The 21,031-nt window shown below is 38.6% G+C and overlaps 1 long non-coding RNA gene across 1 annotated transcript; it reads left to right on the top strand.

Moving 5' to 3' along the window:
* Positions 1-509: 509 nt before the first annotated feature.
* LOC113047327 (uncharacterized) lies at positions 510-2,636 on the top strand. Its single transcript, XR_003276241.1, has 3 exons — positions 510-769; positions 1,013-1,205; positions 1,562-2,636. It is a non-coding gene; the product is annotated as an uncharacterized LOC113047327 (long non-coding RNA).
* The last annotated feature ends 18,395 nt before the right edge of the window (positions 2,637-21,031 follow it).

Raw genomic sequence — 21,031 nt, 5'->3', positions numbered from 1 at the left:
CCACCTAGTGATCAACTGGAGTAACAAATTTTACCTCTTCCCAACAGAGAAAACCACAAAACAAGAATGCATGATTATATGGTGTCATGGCTTTGTAATCAAAATATCATTATAATAGAAGTCAATGGGGCAAAAACAGCCACCAATAATAGAATGGAGAATTTTTTTTTTATTTAATGCTGCACAAAAACTAAAAATGCATAAAAAAACAATGATGTTACTAATCTTTGACATGCCCAAGATTGTGATAAAAAGTAACGAAAAATCCAGTCACAATATAGTCTAGATGGAAATAGGGGTCCACGTGCACCCCCCTGGCTTTTTTTATGCCACCTGATTTTTTAAAAATCCTTATAGTGTCTATTTTCATAATCTGCCAGGTACCAAGCTGAAATAATGTCCCAAGGGGTTCTTTTTTAACCCTTTGCTGCACCTGACCAGAACCAGAAAAATAAAAAAATGATACAGAAAGTGGCGTACATTTTGTTTTAAATGTTTTGTTTTTATGTGTGTAAAATGTTTTCAGTTTCTTAAACCCTACATGTACTAATTCTATATCCTATCTTAAATTTTTCCTAGATATGGCAAGTACTTCAACTGCCAGTCTTAACCAGCCCGTTACTGGCTACATTCACAACATCACACCTCTGCGTCATGGGGTTAAACGACAGTACTTCGAATGAGTCTTACAACAACGCCACGAAGTCTGTAAGCTTGTGGTGTTCAAGGTGGAGCTCCATTCTAAGTTTCTGAAGATTGAGAAAGACCGGTAAACTTTAGTTTCATTCTTACAAATACCTGTGAGGTTGTTGTCTCTACTTTTAATACTTTGAACCTGTACAGGAGAAAGGTACTGTCTAGGGAATTTTACAATTGTGATACCATAATGCAGACTTAGAATGACACTTTGAAATTAAAAATGAAAGCCTGTTACAACTTCTAGTCTGCAAGCAATATCTTCTAAAACAATGTATGTTTCAAAACCAAAATTTGTTTTTCTGTCATGTTTTAGATGCCTGGTCCAACTTAATAATGTGGTTGTCCAGCCGTCAAGGAGAGAAGATGAAATGGACATACTGTTCACGCACCAATCCAAATGGTGTTGCTTGAGTTCCATTGACTACCCTTACAACCCCACCATAATGGTCACCGTTCAAGACCAAACAATTAGCCAGATTCTGCAAATGGATATGGAATACCACAGAGTAAGTACTAGTGGTGGGGAGGGGGAAGGTAAAACAGTTTTATCATTCAATCTATTCTAAACCCTTCAAGACAATGTTGGTAGCTTGGTTAACAAATGCAGGTTTACTATGCCCTTTACACCTCTGCTCATTCCACAGATCCAGGAACTGAATTCATAATTAAATATCACCGTATTAGGCTGTTGACCCAATATCTTGTTTATGCTCTTTCAGTCAACTTGTTACTCTATTCCTGATCAAGTCTCCTTTTTTAAGAGTTGGTTGACATCTTACTAGACTACATAAAGTGGGATATGAAGGTAATGAAACTAGAAATATACCATAAGACACTAATTCGTATTGTTAATATTCTGCAGGTTAACGTCACCGTAAAGATAATCCAGATGGAAATCGAAAGACATGCCTTTCTTCAGGATGATGTCTTGCTAGAGAACGGTCTACACCATAGCGGACACCACAGGCATCATGGAGCTTACTGTCTGGGGCATACAACAAAACCTTCAGCTGGACTCCTGGTTTTACATAACCAATGTTATGGATGTTCAGAGGTACAAAATTCCAGTCCATGACAAAAGACACAAAATTTACACCCACCACATGCACTGACACCACATTTCCACTACAGCCCACCACATCTGAACACGTAACTGGAAACATCATTGGCGCCAAAGTCAACATCATTTACATTTGTCCACTTAAGCACAAGTTAAATAACATGGCACTTTCCTGCACGAGAGTCCTCTCTGACAAATGCGATATATTTTACAGAGCCGACACCATTACACTACACACACACACACGCCAAGCTCAAAATAACAACCACGACCTCTGATGACATCAAATCCATTAACCTAGAGAACCACGTTCTCCGATCCACAATCCAAGTTCCAAAAAACGCCACAACTGACACAACAATGGACTCTCTTTTAGACCTCCCCACTATGAATATGACAATACACAACCAGTACATCACCCACCTGGCATATCTGGAAAAATCACATACAGACACCCCACAACCCAGCAGTCCACTCATGCACTTCTCATCACCTACACAATCTGCAGCTCCAAGTGATGACCGAGCCGAACTTGACCCTTTTATGGTGGAATCTCCAATAGACAGTCAGCCAGAAGTAAACCAGCCAACTTCCCAATCTCCCACTTCTATTGCAGATACCCCAAATAAGTAATGTATTGTTAGTTTTAAATTGCAACTTTGTTTGTTTGTTTTTTTTGTGGAAATGTGCTTTTGTTTAAATTTCAATCCTGTGAGCACTTGAAGTAGCTCTTATTTTTATCCTCCCTGATTTAAATTGACTCTGTAAATATTGAAGATGCAAGATGTTGTATGCATTTCCAGATTTAAATTTTTTTTTTCTGTCTTTGACTATGGGGATGTGTTATTTCTGACTGTTAATAAAGAACACTCACTTCAATGCTTGACTCTTGTTTGCTTTATTAAATTGCCACAAAATTGGTTTTAGATGTCTATACACAATGGGAGAAATGTCATTTGGTTTAACCTTTAATCTGTTCATGTGTCTAGACTTCTTGAGACAGAGATGAGAATTTTGTCAGACTTGTTAAAGCCACTTGTTCACTATATTTTGAAGTCCATTCCAATATCTTTTAAACTTAACATGGCTGAAAAAGAGGTACATGTCAACAAGAGCATGTTCTGAAAGACTACATACTATGCCCTCTATAGTTTGACATTTTGCAAGTTAACAGAAAAAGTTAACCTATTTGAAACCCCTTTAATTCCTAAGAAATAACTGCTGGATTTGAGCATGCCTATGTTTGACTTCACTTTAATTGCAAACTGCATGACCATTAACCAAAAGTTATTAAATTGTGAACTTAACAAGGTCAACCTCTAATCGGTTCAGAGGCTGGATCTCGTCCAAACTTTGATTAATCGAAACCGAACTTGGTACACTTCATCTACACCGTTATCTGAGGGTCCAATGGGAACAGTGCCACCTATGGGTGTTGAGATACCAAAAATGCACATTTGCTTAACTCCTGAACAGTCAGTCAGAAAATTATGATCTTGGTGTCTATGGATTCTGTGGGTTATGCCGACTCGGTCTCATTCGTCATTTTCCAACATAATGTCTGTCCACCATATTGAATTGAATAAACTGTTTTTTTTTCGCTACACCTCCTTTGAAATCTTGTTCAATTTTGTAAAATTTTATCAGATCTTCAGACCAAATTTTTTATATTCACTCCCATTCTTGACATGTAGCTCTTGGAAGTTGTCCGCAGAGAGCTGCACGGGTCCGCTTTTGTAAATCCGCACCCGCCCGTACCCGCAGTGCTTAAAACCGCATCCGACCCGTTTTCCGACAGTAGCACTAATTAAAATCCGCACCCGACCCACTTAAAATAGAACCGACAACCGACCCGCACCCAAAATCAAACCAGTTAAGCCAATCACATTAGACACACGTTTAATTTTATTGCCAGGTCATACAGAAGTTATTTATGGAAAACTCTTTTTAAAAAATATTCATTTTTTTTATACATTTTATCTTAATTTTGATCAATGTTTTATCAATCAATTGCCCGTATTTAATAAATAAGAAGCAAATATATAGCAGACAATGTAATAACCTTAGTGTAATTGACAGAATTACTAAAAATTATTTTGCTACCTAAAAGTAAAAAAAAAAAAATTGTGTCAAGCATGCATGCATGTCTATTTCCTTCATATTAAATATAAAACGCATGTGGACTGATATTTTTCCAATGTCTGGACTCCTTTATTAATGGAGTATATAAACAGATGTTTCAATATATTGGTATTAAATGCATTTTCGGAGAATTTATATTTCACGTTTTTACTGGAAATGTCGAAATACATGCTCTTTGGTCCATCAGTGGTTCTGAGTCACTGATCACAGTAGAATAAAATATCTCATAATAAAATACAAAATTGACTGATTTATGAATGTATATGCATAGTTCTCATCAGTCGGAAATACTCATAATTTAGCCCCGGGGCCAGTTTAATACCGGGTTTCGGTACACATCCCTACTTATACCTGATTTATATTTTTTCCTGATAAGTCCCCCGATTTATTTTTAGTGTGTTTAAAAAAAAAAAAAAAAACATGCAGCAAACAGAGATCAGGTGATGAATCTGTTAAAATGCAACGACTTGCAATAGACGACTTATATATTTTTTTCCTCTGATCAATTTAATTTATTTTTTAGCGTGTTAAAAATAAAAAATAAAGAAGAAATGCAGCAAATGAAAATAGCCGATTAATCCGTTAAGATGTTATACTTCAGAGCAGAGCCTGGGCCTAATATATGCTATCCATGTTTTTTTTTTTCATTGCATCTGGAAATGACTTGATCAGCCTCCCGCATTGCTCAGCTGTGGACGATTTAAAAATGTTTGATATAAAAGTTGCTGTCCTATTTCATACAGGAATTGTTCATTTTAAAAAATCAAATTAAATTGTTAGTTCTAAATATATTATTAGCACAAGTTCATTGGAGTGCCCAGCCCTGCTCCTGGTGTTCGACTGTCTTGCAAAGTTTAGCTCCAATCCTAATCAAACACACCTGAAGCAACACATTTTTAAGTGAGCCTGAAGACCTTAATTAAAGGCAGGTGTGTTTGATTAGGGTTGGAGCCCCAGGACAGTCCAACGCCAGGAGCAGGGTTGGGCAACCCTGATTTAAACTATTTAACATGCCGTGACATTTTATCCTTTTTTACTTATAAACTCCTTGACAATTCATAGTTAGTTTAATAGTATTTAAATTCAAGTTTAAAAATAGATTTTAACTGCTAAATACCAACAACCATACTGCATGTGAATAAAGAAAATGCATACTTTTCATAACATTTCATTATTCATAAAATGCGTAACATTTCTGGTGTTTGGATTTGTACTTCTTAAGAATAGCCCTAGACTGGTTTCTCTCTCTCTCTCTCTCTCTCTCTCTCTCTCTCTCTCTCTCTCATTAGCTCAATGAAATGCATCTTCCTTCAGGTAGAATGAATGTTTTCCTGCCTTGCTAAATGTTGGGCTCGTGATCAATAAGTTGTATTCGCCTCAATCTGATTCAGTAAAGTCAAACCACAGACAGTGAAGCTGCTTCACTGAGCGCGAGTCCCATGCGCTGTGAGGCGGGAACAGAGGATTCTGCTTGGTCTTAAAGCCTTCCGCAAACACCCATGATCACAAATAACAATGATTTTCGTAAAATAATTAATTATTAATTTAACTGATGATTTTTTTATTTGTTATTATCATTATGGTCTTGTGAAAATATATACGGATAAGAAGCTAAATGTTTTCATTTCATTTTCATTTCGGTTCATTCTTGGTTTTAAAATAAACTTCAGGTTTTATATGCAGAGCGAAATGGGAACGGTCCAGCATTTAGCAATAATTATTTTTAAAGGGGGGTGAAATGCTATTTCATGCATACTGAGTTTTTTACACTGTTAAAGAGTTGGATTCCCATGCTAAACATGGACAAAGTTTCAAAAATTAAGTTGTACATTTGAAGGAGTATTTCTGTTCCAAAATACTCCTTCTGGTTTGTCACAAGTTTGGGAAAGTTTTTTTCGAGTATGGCTCTGTGTGACGTTAGATGGAGCGGAATTTCCTTATATGTGTCCTGAGGCACTTCTGCCGGAAGAGCGCGCTCCCGTATAGCAGAGCACTGAGAGCACAACAGACTTCACTGATCAGAGCGAGAGCGTCGCCAAATGTCACAAAAGAAGTGTGTTTTTGGTTGCCAGGGCAAGACAACCCTGCACAGATTACCAAAAGAGAAACAGCATTAAGGGACCAGTGGATGGAGTTTATTTTTACAGAGCATCAACGGAGTTCCCTTACGAAAATTAACCATGGTTTTACTACAAATTAAACCAAAAAACCATGGTTACTATATTTAAACCATGGTAACCACAAATTAACCATGGTTTTGCTATATTAACTATAGTTTAACCACGGTATATAGTAAATCTGTGGTTAGACAAATGGGAGTCAATACGCTAAAAAACCATGGGTTACTACAGTTTTACTATAATAAAACCATGGTTATTTTTCGTAAGGGTTGTGCAAGTGTTTGTGTTTGTTCCCTGCATTTCGAAGATGCTTGTTTTACAAACAAGGCCCAGTTTGACGACGGATTTGTGTATCGTTTATTTCTTAAGGATGATGCAATCCCAACGAAAAAGGGTCACGATCGTGTGTTGGATGAGAAAAAAGTGAGTAAAACTGCTTCAAATATCTCTGCCTCCTTGTTAGTGCGTCCCCTCCCATGCCGGAGACCCCGGTTCGAGCCCCGCTCGGAGCGAGTTGTTGCTGATGCTGCTCTCGTTCAGTTTCAGCCTCGGGATCTGATTCTGGATCATAAATATACGCTGAATCTGACTGTTAGCCATGGTTTGTTTTGGATGATGGTTTTTTCCCCTCACGGTAATGTCACAGTTTCCACATGCTCTCAACGCAAAAGGCTACTGGCGCTCGTGATTCTTTAGCTCCGCCCACACGTCACGCCTCCAGCCGCTCGTGTTTTTCCGGGAAAAATCGGTACAGACTATCTTTCTCTTATGAATATAATAAAACTAAAGACTTTTTGGAGTTATGAAGGATGCAGTACTACTCTATAGGTACTCAAGATTAACAGGAGATTGAGTGAAAACCAGCATTTTACCCCCCCCCCTTTAACTCCGTTTTTTTTAATTATGCTTTATTTGTGTCCAAAAATTGAGTATTTTCTGTTTCAGCTGTTTGATCGCGCTGGTGTCTCGTGCACATATTCACCGGAAACAGCAGTCGTTCACCAGACATTCAGTGTTAGCAGCGATCCACTTACTCCACATATTGTTAATTATAATTGTTTTCCATCGATACTGAAACACGCGTGTACATCAAAGCCTATTTTACCTCACGAATAATACTTAAGCTTCAAATGGGCAACATCACGAATATGGAAACGGATTTCTCCCGAGTGAGAGAATGAGAAAGCCCAACCTTACCTTATGCTTAGCTTTAAATTATTATTATTTTTTGTTTGTTTATAGCTAAACGTTTATTATTATATACTGCAATTATATTTATCAATTAGAATTCTATATTTTTAATTCTTGTTTTGTTCTGATATATTTGTTAAATTTAAAGGATTTGTTGTAAAGTGAAGGGAACTAAATATATCCTGTTTGTCCATAATAATATTATTAGGCCAGACGTTATTTCTAAATGTAATAAAATGCAATTTATACATGAATTATAGAATATAAAAAAAACATGCAGCAAACGAAAATAGGTGATTAATACATTAAAATTAAAGGGACAATAAGTAACTTTTTAGGTATTTTATTATCTAAAATCTATATTTTTATTCATAAATATGCCCTCAATGGTGTACAAATACCTATGCCAATGTTTAAACTAATCCTTGTAAATGAAGAATTTATTATCTTTATATACATGGGACGGGTAGGTCGACGGAGGCTTCCATGTAGTTCTGCCATCTTGCAAAACTATAATAGCAGAGAGGGACAAAAAGTACTAAGCCAACGCGTTTCCACAACGCGTTTTCGGTCAGAGCCAGAAACGCAGGTGCAGAGCAGTGAGAGGCGCTTGAAACTGCACCGGCAAGTTTAAAAGTCTGGATTGCATTCTTATTATGGACCATACATATGCCGCGCCACAGGAGAAGAAAACATCGTCGCCAAAACAGTCAAAAATAGAACGTAAAAGGAAACGTGAGCGTAGATTACAGAAAACAAGAGTTAATGTCGGGGAAGCTTTTTCTAGGTGGAAAGAGCTAATGCTGGATAAAGATTTCAAAAGAGACGCTGAAGTGGCCAGTTTTCTTCTCGACAGGTAAGTCAGTGTTACAGTCTATATTATAATATTTTTTTTATATCTAACAATGCACATTATTCAGAAAATATAACGAATAAATTAGACATAACTACTAATTACAATATTTCATGTTGTCCACAGTCAGTAATTCATACTGTAACATTCGTTTGTTTATGGTCATGTTGCAGTTTGTTTGAAATAACACACCTGTTCACCTGAAGGAAAACTCGACGAAGTGCTATTAGAAGACATCCTGTCAAAGCTTTTTGGTACATATCGCCTACCGTAGATGAAACGCGCATTTGAAAAAGCGAGGCGCTGGAGAGCAAAATTAGTTTGAATGCAAAATACAATTTCACCACTAGATGGGAGTAATTCCTACTTAGTGTCCCTTTAAACCTATACACGATAAAAAAAAAAATTTCTCTCACAAACTTAATTTATTTTTTAGCGTGTTTAAAAATAAATAAATTAAGAAAACATGCAGCAAATGAAAAAAAGGTGATTAATCTGTTAAAATGTGTAACTCTGGGTTAACAGTAATTATAAGTATTATATATTTAAGAGCAGAGCCTGCATGGGCCTAATCTAGGCTATTTTTTATTTTTTTCCATTGCATCTGAAAATGACTTCATTCATCACACGTGCTCTGGTGCAGATCCCCCTCTCTCGATGCCCAGCTGTGGACGATTTGAAAATGTTTGATATAAAGGTTGCTGTAGATTTCTGTAAGAGACTGTTCTAACTTTTCGTTTGACTGGACTTTATTTTCATTTAACTGTTGGAAACTAATGGAAAAAAGAATGGACATGTTCTGTGGTGCATTTTTGAGATAAGATAACCTGCAAGTTTGTTTTTAATTAATTTAATTTGTTTAGATTGTAGGCTTTTTTCTTATTTCGTTTGCGAGCGCTGTTGCGAGCCTGCCTCAGTATTTCAATTTTTTTATTTTATTTTACTCACTTTGGTTTAATTAATAAACATTTAATAAACTAACTGTCTGTGTGATATGCTTGAAGTGTTTTATATATGGATTTTATTGTAGCCAAGTAAAGTATTAGCGTTAATTTGAGAGGCTTAATTGATTAAATATGTTTTAGGCTACTCGCTGTAGGCTTGGCTGTTTTACGTTAATCGTCATTTTAAAAAAAAATGCTCCAAACATTTTTCTAAATTAACTTGATAAAGAAATGAAAATAAACATAACACAAAACTGACCCATTTTTTTATTATTGCAAACAGGGCAGGCTTCCGCTGTGTAATAAAATAAATAAATAACACACAGGCTCGTGTCGGACTCGGGCTGATAATTCTGATGAGCTGTCGGACACGGGTCGGGCTCGGGCCTAGATTTGAGGCATGTGCAGGGCTCTAGTGCAGTGCAAATCTTGCACATATTTTACACACCTGCATTTAAATGCAGCTGCATTTTTTTTTTCATTAAATAATATGAAAGCAAGTAGGGCTGGGAGATAAATCGATTTTATCAGTTAATTTGAATTTGTAATTTACATCGGTTTGTTTGAATGAAAATCGGTTTTCTTTTTAACATCCACCGAAGCACCACTCAGGCTCCCTTGGTTCAGAGTGGCTCAACCCCACGAGTCTGACAGAGACACACTGCCGAGCAAAGGATGAGCAGAGTGGACTGATTCTGACTGGAGCCTCCATCACGAGTACAATTCATGCCAACAGCCCGTAATATAACTGCATATTCAGCAAGAATTCATGTTAAACATAGTTAGCTATGACTTGATCAGGTTATAATGACTGCAAGAGTCGAGCGGGATGTTAAAGGCTAAGGAGTTAATCTGTTTCTTTTACTGATTATTTTTGGGTTAAAGCATGATTTAAACAGAGAAAGCACATTCACACAATCGCTTTAACAATAATGCATTCAAACAAATGTAATCTTACAGTGCTACTACATTATCAGTAGGGTATTTGATTTTGAAATCTTGAAGAAATTAATCGATATGTTTAGGTAAAATAACTGACAAAAAAAATGTACTCTTATTTTCCTCACAAACAAAATTTGCACAGCTGATGGGCTAGTATTAACAAATAATAAAAAATAAAATAAAAAAAGGTCTTTCCAGCATTAAGGTAATAACATCACAGTTTTATTAGCATCTTGTCTCAGTTATAAGTTTATAACTATATTAAAACTTGTTTTGAAAAATTTATTTGTCATTTGAATATTGATTTTAAAATCAATTTAAATCATAAATCTGATTCTTTCTTTTAGGCCATATGTTATCGCCCAGCACTAAAAGCAAGTAAAGAAGGCTCCCTTTAAAATTATGTTGTCTGTTAAAGGGGGGGTGAAATGCTCATTTTCACTCAATATCCTGTTAATCTTGAGTACCTATAGAGTAGTACTGCATCCTTCATAACTCCAAAAAGTCTTTAGTTTTATTATATTCATAAGAGAAAGATAGTCTGTACCGATTTTTCCCGGAAAAACACGACCGGCTGGAGGCGTGACGTGTGGGCGGAGCTAAAGAATCACGAGCGCCAGTAGGATTTTGTGTTGAGCGCGTCTGGAAGGTGTGACACAGATCCAGAGGCTGAAATTTAACAAGAGCAGCATCAGCAAAGGCTTCTCTATGTGGTATGTACTGAAACTGTATATATTTGCTTAGCGGTTTTGGAAAATGACTAAGTTCCACTTTGTCGTCTTTTTTTTTTTTTTTAAGCTGTACATGTGGAAAGTGCAGTTTGATAACAACATCGCATGTTGTTTACTTGATGTGCTTACGCGTCGATAGCTAAGTTAACAACACAGATATTTGAAGCAGTTTTACTCACCGCCTGTGGTTCCAACACATGATCGTGACCCTTTTTCGTTGGGATTGCATCATCCTTAAGAAATAAACGATGTGCAAATCCATCGTCAAACTGGGCCTTGTTTGTAAAACAAGCATCTTCGAAATGCAGGGGAACAAACACAAACACTTGCACAACTCCGTTGATGCTCTGTAAAAATAAACTCCATCCACTGGTCCCTTAATGCTGTTTTTTCTTTGGTAATCTGTGCAGGGTTGTCTTGCCCTGGCAACCAAAAACACACTTCTTTTGTGACATTTGGCGACGCTCTCGCTCTGATCAGTGAAGTCTGTTGTGCTCTCAGTGCTCTGCTATACGGGAGCGCGCTCTTCCGGCAGAAGTGCCTCAGGACCCATATAAGGAAATTCCTCTCCATCTAACGTCACACAGAGCCATACTCGAAAAAAACTTTCCGAAACTTGTGGCAAACGGGAAGGAGTATTTTTGGAACAGAAATACTCCTTCAAACGTACAACTTAATTTTTGAAACTTTGTCCATGTTTAGCATGGGAATCCAACTCTTTAACAGTGTAAAAAACTCAGTATGCATGAAATAGCATTTCACCCCCCCTTTAATGAAGCTCTTTTTTACATTGTGTGTATTTTATTGATTATAATGAGAGAACTTTAGTTTAATCATGTGGACACTTTATTAATCTGTCCATTCTTTAGAGTTTCAAAGATTTAATTGTGCAGGTTTAATTTTATTAGTTTTTTGTTATAGGCTAATTAGGCATAAATAATGGGAACGAAATTATACAGTGCTTCACGTTTAAACATGCAACAGTTTCTTAATCAGTTTACAGACAAATGTATTTTTCCCAATAAGTTAAAGGACAGGTAACGAATAACAAAAATGCATGTTGTTTTATTAAAGGAAAAATATATTTATATTGAAAATATAAATTAAAATATAGGCATATGTAGCAAAGTTCGAGGGATGGAAGGAAGAGAGGACATAGGGGTCGGCTGGACTGCTGACAGGTTTATTATAAACAAAAATAACTAAGAGGTTACTAACACCCAAACGGTGACTCTTATTCTGACACGTCAACACTAGTTTCGTTTTATTCCTTCCGGTTTCCGTTTCTGGCTTGGGTCAGCAGTCCGTCTCTCTCTAGCTTGCTTCCGACTCTCCTGGCGTTTTATACTCTCTCCACACCAATTACTAGAACAAGAAGCAGGTGATGATAATTTTTGCCCAAACCACTCATATACTGCTCATCTCCTGATTCTCTCTCCCGCTGCAGACTTCACTAAACCACGCCCCCCTCCCCCCCCATTTCTGGAGATGAAGTCGGCCACCGCCATCTGAACACCCGGCCTGTGGATCACTGCAGCGGAGCGTGGTCCGAACAGAGGGTGAACTCCCGTCCCAGGAATTAATAGCGTAGGGTTAGGACGGCCCATCTGATGGCTAGGCACTCTTTTTCTATGGTGCTGTACTTAGCCTCTCTCTTCGAGAGCTTCCGGCTAATGTACAGCACCGGCCGTTCCTCCCCCTCTATCTCCTGGGACAGGACTGCCCCCAGCCCCCTGTCCGACGCGTCTGTCTGCAACAGGAAAGGGAGAGAAAAATCAGGAGAGTGTAACAACGGCCCGCCACACAGAGCAGCCTTGACCTGAGTAAAGGCCTGCTGACACGGCTCCGTCCACTGGACCGTATCTGGCACCTCCTTTTTAGTAAGGTCAGTCAAAGGGCTGGTGAGGTCAGAATCATTAGGAATAAACCGTCTATAATAGCCCGCCAGCCCCAAGAACTGCCTTACCTCCTTTTTGGTCTTGGGACATGGGCAGGTCGCAAAAGTGGCTGTCTTTATCAATTTGGGAACGCACCTGCCCATGCCCAAATGGAAGCCCAGATACCTCACTTCCACATGCCCAATCGCACACTTCTTTGGGTTGGCCGTTAGCCCCGCTCCCCTCAGCGACCTCAGGACAGCCCTCAGATGCTGCATATGCCGCTGCCAATCATTACTGAATATAATGATATCATCCAGGTAGGCAGCCGCATATGCAGCATGGGGCCACAGAATCCTATCCATGAGGCGCTGAAATGTAGCTGGTGCCCCGAACAAGCCAAATGGAAGGGTAACATATTGGTGTAAACCAAACAGCGTTGTGAAAGCTGTCTTTTCTCTGGGCAATGGAGACGAGGGGATCTGCCAATAGCCCTTTGTTAAGTTCAATGTCAAATAAAAACAAGCCGTGCCTAGCCGATCAAGCAACTCGTCAACCCGCGGCATTGGATACGCCTCGAATTTCGACACAGCATTCACCTTGCGATTATCCACACAGAATCGGACTGAGCCGTTCGTTTTCGGAACTGAAACTATCAGGCTCGCCCAATTACTATTAGATTATTCTATTACCCCCATGTCAAGCATAGCGCCTAATTCAGCCTGAACTACCTTTTTCTTGTGCTCAGGTAAACGATACGGCCGGCTGCGAACTACCACGCCCGGCTCGGTCTGGATATGGTGCTGAATCAGGTTAGTACGGCCCTGTAGGGGTGAGAAGACGTCGGCAAACTCTGCCTGCAATTTCGTTAAATCAGTGAGTTGGGACGGCGAGAGGTGATCTCCACCTGGAGCCAGGGCGAGGGATTGTGGATTTAAGTGTGCGATTAAATCGTTCGACCAGGCCTTCGGTTTGTGGGTGATAGACGCTAGTTCGAAACGATTTAATGCCCAACAATCCGTACAGTTCGCGTAGCGTACGTGACATAAACGCCGTGCCCTGATCGGTGAGGATTTCTTTTGGAACCCCCACCCGGGAGATAAGACGAAACAGGGCATCCGCAACACTTTTAGCGGAAATGTTGCAGAGGGCCACCGCTTCAGGATATCGTGTTGCATAATCAACTATGACTAATGCAAAGCGATGTCCTCGTGCCGATCGCTCTAATGGCCCGATGATGTCCATACCAATTCTCTCAAAGGGGACCTGCATTAAGGGAAGAGGGCGCAAAGGCGCTTTTGGGGCGGCCGGTGGGCGGGGCCCTTGGACTCGTGAAATGGCCTTGGTCAGACACGAGGAGGGCCGGGTGGATGGGACCTAGGGAGAGGGACAGGGCGAGAGAGAGAGGGGGGAGAGAGAGAAGGAGAGAGAGAGTTAGTAGGTGGGGGTGCGCCCACCATGTGGTCCTCCGCCAGGTGGATGGCCGGTGGCACTGGACCCACTCGGCTGTCTTTTTGGGAAGCCGAGCGATGAACTGCTCCAGCACCACCAGGTCAACGACATGCTCCACGTCGCTTCCCTCAGCTAGTAGCCACTTGCGGCAGGAGTCCCGGTGCTGTTGGGCCATCGCGAAGGGTTGACCGGCCAAGTCCAGGGACCGGAACCGCTGCCGGTGTTGTTCGAGCGACCGGCCGACCCGCTGGATGACGGCCCTCTTTAGGTCGTCGAAGACCAGGAGGTTCGCCACTGGAAGTTGTTGGGCGGCCACCTGGGCCTCTCCGGAGAGCAGGGGAATGAGGTGCACCGGCCACTGTTCTCGGGGCCACCCGCAGGCCTCCGCCGACTTTTCAAATAGCTCCAGGAAGGCCTCCGAATCGTCCTGGGGCCCCATCTTGTGCAGCGGTAGATGCATGGGCGCGGTGGGCGGCCCGGCGGCCTTGGCGCAAACCTCCCGATCGATCCAGCTCCGGAACCTGTCGTGGTCCTCCTGCTGGGCCTGGCGGTGGCAGCGACGGTCCTACTTCCTCCCGGGTTTCGGCACCAGTGTAGCAAAGTTCGAGGGATGGAAGGAAGAGAGGACATAGGGGTCGGCTGGACTGCTGACAGGTTTATTATAAACAAAAAGAACTAAGAGGTTACTAACACCCAAACGGTGACTCTTATTCTGACACGTCAACATTAGTTTCGTTTTATTCCTTCCGGTTTCCGTTTCCGGCTTGGGTCAGCATTCCGTCTCTCTCTCGCTTGCTTCCGACTCTCCTGGCGTTTTATACTCTCTCCACACCAATTACTAGAACAAGAAGCAGGTGATGATAATTTTTGCCCAAATCACTCACTTACCGCTCATCTCCTGATTCTCTCTCCCGCTGCAGACTTCGCTAAACCACGCCCCCCCGACACAGCATAATGTATGAAAATATTGACATCTTGCATATTACTCCATGTAGCCTACCCCCCTAAAATATGCTACCACTTTTAATGCTCCGATGCAAAGTAAACCACAACTCTTTTGAATAATATAACGCATAATTAATATAATATAAATAATATTGCACATCTTTTAAATGTGTCAAATCTAAAATATGGTTTAATACCATGTAGATTAGAGAAAATATAATCACAGGTTCAGGCACAGGCTTGACATTTATCCTGCTTGAATTCGTTCTTAGAAATGCACAAACCTTCATCTGTGGATATTAAATATAAAATATTTTAACTACAGTGTTATTCTTTCATTTTCTGTGACTGAAGCCATCAAATGTACCACATCAGCGAGGCAAAACTGACGTCTATTTGCGAAAATGTGCCTTGATGTGCACATTAATGCAACTACCCCTGAAATTAAGTTATAATAACTAATAAACTATATTGCACTATACAGTAGTCAACATTTGAAGTGGATCAAAACCTTTCTTCAAAAAAAAAAACCCAAAATGATGAGTCCTATGTAAACCTTTTCTGCAAGTTTGAAACCCTCATAAGATACTGTTAATATGAAAGACCAAGAAATTCTCACACTTATTTCGCCCCCCACAAGCTATACAGAACTACCACCAAAAACCCAACCCCCTCCAGCTGAACATTATGCAGTCTGTTTTTTGACTGCGAGGAATGGTGTGTTGTCATGTTACTGGGTTAAAATATGCATTCACTTGTTAATAATTAATCATTATTTTATGAAAATCATTGTTATTTGTGAACGTAGTGTTTGAAGAAGCAGACCTACACTCACTAAGTGTTCTTTCATTGAAAAGTATGCATTTTATTTATTCACAGGCTATATGGTTGAAATAATATTTTAGTTCAAAACTTTAAGTTACATTGTTTAAAAAAATGCTTTAATGACTAGCATTTCATAGACCTTCAGTTGTTATGCTTTAACATCCCGTGTCATTTGTAATTTTACAGTATTTTCACCTCCTAAATCACTAAACTTTAAAATCACAAATCTATAATGGTCAAATTTACTCAGGCCGATGGCATTTTTATGACATTATTTTATTTTATTATTATTACAATTTTTTTTAAATAATTGTAGCTTACATAAATAGGTGAAGCAAAACTGATTACTTCTATAACTAATAACTAACTTCCCTTATTTTCTTAAAGAATAAACACTTATTTTATACAAGAATGAGCATGATAACATTATTAATTCATAGTAATTTAAGCAATTAAAACCTTTTTTAACTTGAATTTCAATACTATTAAACTGACTTTAAAAGTTTATAAGTTAAAAAGGGTAAAATGTTAGTGCATGTTAAATAGCCTAAATTTACCTGTTAAAAATATAGTTAGACAATATTATTCAAAACATTTTTTAAATTAATAATTCCTGTATAAAATGGCACAGTAACCTTTATATCGAACATTTTTAACTCGTCCACTGCTGAGCAACTATCTGCAATGAAAAATAAAAAAACCTGGTCAGCCCAGATTAGGCCCAGACTCTGTTCTTAAGTATATAATAATTAATGCTGAAAGCCACATTAATGGTGTCTTGGTCTTGCAGTTCTTCAACTGTATTTCTTTAGGTAGTCCAGTAACTTCTGATGCAGATGGTAGTGTAAGTAGTCAATTTTGCTACATGCCTAGGTGTTTTCAGGAGGGAGGATCTGTGTGATCATGTTGCTGAATAATCTTTAACAAATGGTTAACAGCATTGTTTTTCAGTTGAAACTGTTGACCAGGTTGCCAGTGTTAATGTGTTTTGCTGGTCAGTAATGTCATATTGTTTTTAAATGTAAAACAAACACATTAATCAACCAATTGAAAAAAATGTGAATAAGTGAAACCAACATTAACAAAAAAACATTCTGCAATCTGAAATATACAGTAGGTACGGAAAGTATTCAGACCCTCTTAAATGTTTCACTCTGTTATATTGCAGTCATTGGCTGAAATCTAATTTCCTCATTAATGTACACACAGCACCCCATATTGTCAGGAAAACGCATTTTTGAACATTTTATTAAAAAAGAAAAACTGAAATGTCACATGGTCCTAAGTATTCAGACCCTTTGCTCAGTATTTAGTAGAAACACCCTTTTGATCTAATACAGCCAGGAGTCTTTTTGGGAAAGATGCAACAAGTTTTTCACACCTGGATTTGGGGATCCTCTGCCATTCCTCCTTCAAATCCTCTCCAGTTCTGTCAGGTTGGACGGTAAACGTTGGTGGACAGCCAATTTCAGGTCTCTCCAGAGATGCTCAATTGGGTTTAAGTCAGGGCTCTGGCTGGGTTATTCAAGAACGGTCACAGGGTTGTTGTGAAGCCACTCCATTATTTTAACTGTGTGCTTAGGGTCATTGTCTTGTTGGAAGGTGAACCTCCGGCCCAGTCTGAGATCCTGGGCACTCTGGAGAAGGTTTTAGTCCAGGATATCCCTGTACTTGGCCGCATTCATCTCTCCATCGATTGCAACCATCCTGTCCCTGCAGCTGAAAAACACCCCCACAGCATGATGCTGCCACCATGCTTCACTGTTGGGACTGTATTGGACAGGTGCCTGGTTTTCTCAACACACAACACTTAGAATTAAGGCCAAAAAGTTCTATCTTGGTCTCATCAGACCAGAGAATCCTTGAGGTGTTCTGTAGCAAACTCCATCTTGCACTGAGGAGAGGCTTCCGTCGGGCCACTCTGCCATAAACACCCGGTCTGGTGGGGGGCTGCAGTGATGGTTGACTTTCTACAACTTTCTCCCACCTCCCGACTGCATCTCTGGAGCTCAGCCACAGTGATCTTTGGGTTCTTCTTTACCTCTCTCACCAAGGCTCTTCTCCTCCGATAGCTCAGCTCTAGGATGGGTTCTGGTCGTCAACAATTCTGTGTTTTTCTGCTGTGTGTACATTGAGGAAAAAAAATTAACTTAAATGATTTTAGCAAATGCCTGCAATATAACAAAGAGTGACAAATTTAAAGGGGTCTGAACACTTTCCGTACCCACTGTAATAACATATACAGAATTCTCAGTCCAAACATCATATAATAGACATGAGTTATTACGTGAACATTAGTAATGTTAGTTGACTACATAAGGTAACATTTCTAATCTCTAATAATGGAAACACTGCTTACATTACATTAAAGATTAAACATTTATTAATCTTTGTTAATGTTAATTTCAACATTTACTAACAATGTCATAAAATGTACAAAATTTGTGCAACTGCGCTAATATGAACTAAAAATGAATAGATATAGCTTACAGTAGATATATTTTGAGGCCAGTGGTTTCTGGGTAAGAGCTGAACCAATCTTTCTTGCTGGGACTAGGCATAGAAAGCATACACTATAATTAAAAACTGAACCCAGCTACAATGATGCGTGCCAAGAGAGTCACATCACAGACGAAAATCCCCACCTATGCTCTGGAGTCCCCCATTCATGCAGAGCAGGCTCCTCTGGTCTGGTGAAAAGACAACCAATAAATCCCCCTGTTGGCAAAGGTGGGGAACACTTCCACCGCAGGATCTTTACCCAGGAACTAGCGACTTTGGGCTGGTACTCATGTTTCCACTGCAGGAACCAGGACCTAAATAAAGTTTCGGGTAAAAGAAAAATATTTCAACCACCATTTATTCTGATCCTTTTCAAAATATTACTGTTACTGCGTCATGAAATATAATTTTTAAAGTATTTCAGGCGAGAATGTGGTTTATTTAAGAAGACAATGCCTATTTAAAAATGTGTTTCGCTGATTTCAGAGATGGTCAGCTCCACATGATCAGCGATAGTTTAGTACTGATGTGTGCCACTGGCTCTGATGTCTCTTTAGTGGTTAAACATAGAATATAATTATTTTGGGTAAATCTAACAGGTAATCGTTGGTCTTTATTCAATTTAACTATATGTTAAAATGAAAATAAAAAGAGGCCATTGATATAATATTTTGTTTCATTGTAATGACTGTGTATATATATATATATATATATATATATATATATATATATATATATATATAGTGAGGAAAATTGCAGTAACCATGGTCAGGTGACTGATGTTATCAAGTACTTGTGTTGTTGAGTGTGAGGAGATCACACTCCGAGTGGAACTCACAAAGTCTGAACTACAGAGGATGCAATCTGAAATTGATGAACTTTGTATTGAGAAAACGGGCGCAGACCTACGTCACCAGACTATTTGCCAAATCTTTTAGACGGTGGTGGAAACGCAGAAAGCAACAGGTATATAAATAGTTCCTGAGGGAAAAAAGTTCCTGGTACAATTGTTCTGGGTAATTTCGGTGGAAACGTGTCAATAGTCACCCCCACAAGATCCCATCTTAAGCCAGAGATGGTGAACATGCTGGGTTTCCTGGCAAATAACATACTGCAACCACTGTTAATAAATGCCAATTTAGTGATTTTTGCTGTTGTTGATTTTTTAGAGTGCTGAATTTTTGTAGGCTAAGGAAATTTTGGAAGTTTTTCTTTTAAATTAGCTTCTCATTTATTTGGTTTTATCTTATTTAAACTTTGTGTACTTTATTTCGGCCTATTTTATTTTCTTATAATTAAAAAAAAAAAAAGTTCTAATTCTCTTGTTAAGTCTGACGTCACGTAGCAGTGCTTCCGTGTCCAAATGCTCTTATCAGTTACCATAAGAAAACAACAAAAGGTGCTAATATAAACTCACAATGTGATAGCATACTAGCAAAAAAGTTATAATCTTAACCTTTAACTCCATACCGAAGTCCCATATATAGCCAGACTGAAAATATAAATATAAAAAAAATATATAAAATTTATTTGTGTTTGGGACGCTGTGAGCACAGAGACTGTAGTGTATATCGTAAGTTTGAAAGCGTTTAGCTTAAATTATTAATATGAATAAACAGCGCTCATAAACGGCTGCTGATGTCCTATTCTCAAGTGAGGCCTGGACCCGGAAACAGCGCTTCTTACGTCATCACTTAACAACTCAATAGGCAATAAATGTTCTATGGTTTTTATTTGTTTGGGTCCAGTTTGCTGATTTTCAGCCTATGCATGGTGGTATTTTTATTCATTATGTCAATAAAAGTTCTGTTTAATATCAGTGAGGTCTAAATATATATATTTTTTTTTTTGAAAAACAGATGACTCACTGAACAATTCACATGACACTGTTATTGGATGTGAAGAAGTTTTTAATTAAATTGAATGTGATACTCAACACCTATCATTTGTTATAAAAATGTGACTTTTTTCAAGTAAAACATATAATTGCACACACACACACACACACACACACAGTAATTTATTTAGATGTGTACATATTTATTTACTGTAGAAAAGCATACTCACCTGTAACTTTACTTTTATATTTACAATACAGACATTCTAATTAAATTATATTAGTATGTTTTCAGCACATCACTGAACATGTATATTTGTACATTTGGTGTCCAAAGTTATTTTTTTTTTTTTATTTCAAGCAAGAAGTGTGACAACAGAAGAATACACAATATTCATAATATGCTTGAAATGGAGTGGGGAGAAGTAAAACTTATTGAACCCCACCCCAGTCTGTCAAAGAATTTATACAAACAAAAAAGCTGCTTCCTTCTTCAATTATCTCAAAGAAATAAAAAAGAAAAAAATATATAAAATAAATTATAGTAATAATAATAATACCTCATTAAGAAACAGTATTATAGTTGCATATATGCAAACCACACATCCATATTCATCCATATTCATAATATACCGATATTACCTCAGGTAACAATGATGATCAAATACCACCAGTGTTAGACGGAGTACCACAAGTTAAATACGCATGGTAAATAACAACTAATCCAACTGTCCACACATTAATACAATCAAACCTCATTATCATTGTAATGGGACCAGACCTTTTGTTTGTAAAGACATTTGAAAAGGTGAATGCATTGACAATGCTTTAATTCAAGCCCCAAATTATTCCACAAAGTGACCCCAAAAAAACAGAAAAACTCCTCCTGGTGGAACCCACCATTGGGATCA

This window comes from Carassius auratus, chromosome 28, assembly GCF_003368295.1.
Source record: "Carassius auratus strain Wakin chromosome 28, ASM336829v1, whole genome shotgun sequence".
Lineage (NCBI taxonomy): Eukaryota > Metazoa > Chordata > Actinopteri > Cypriniformes > Cyprinidae > Carassius > Carassius auratus.
This window is presented reverse-complemented; position numbering and strand designations above follow the sequence as displayed.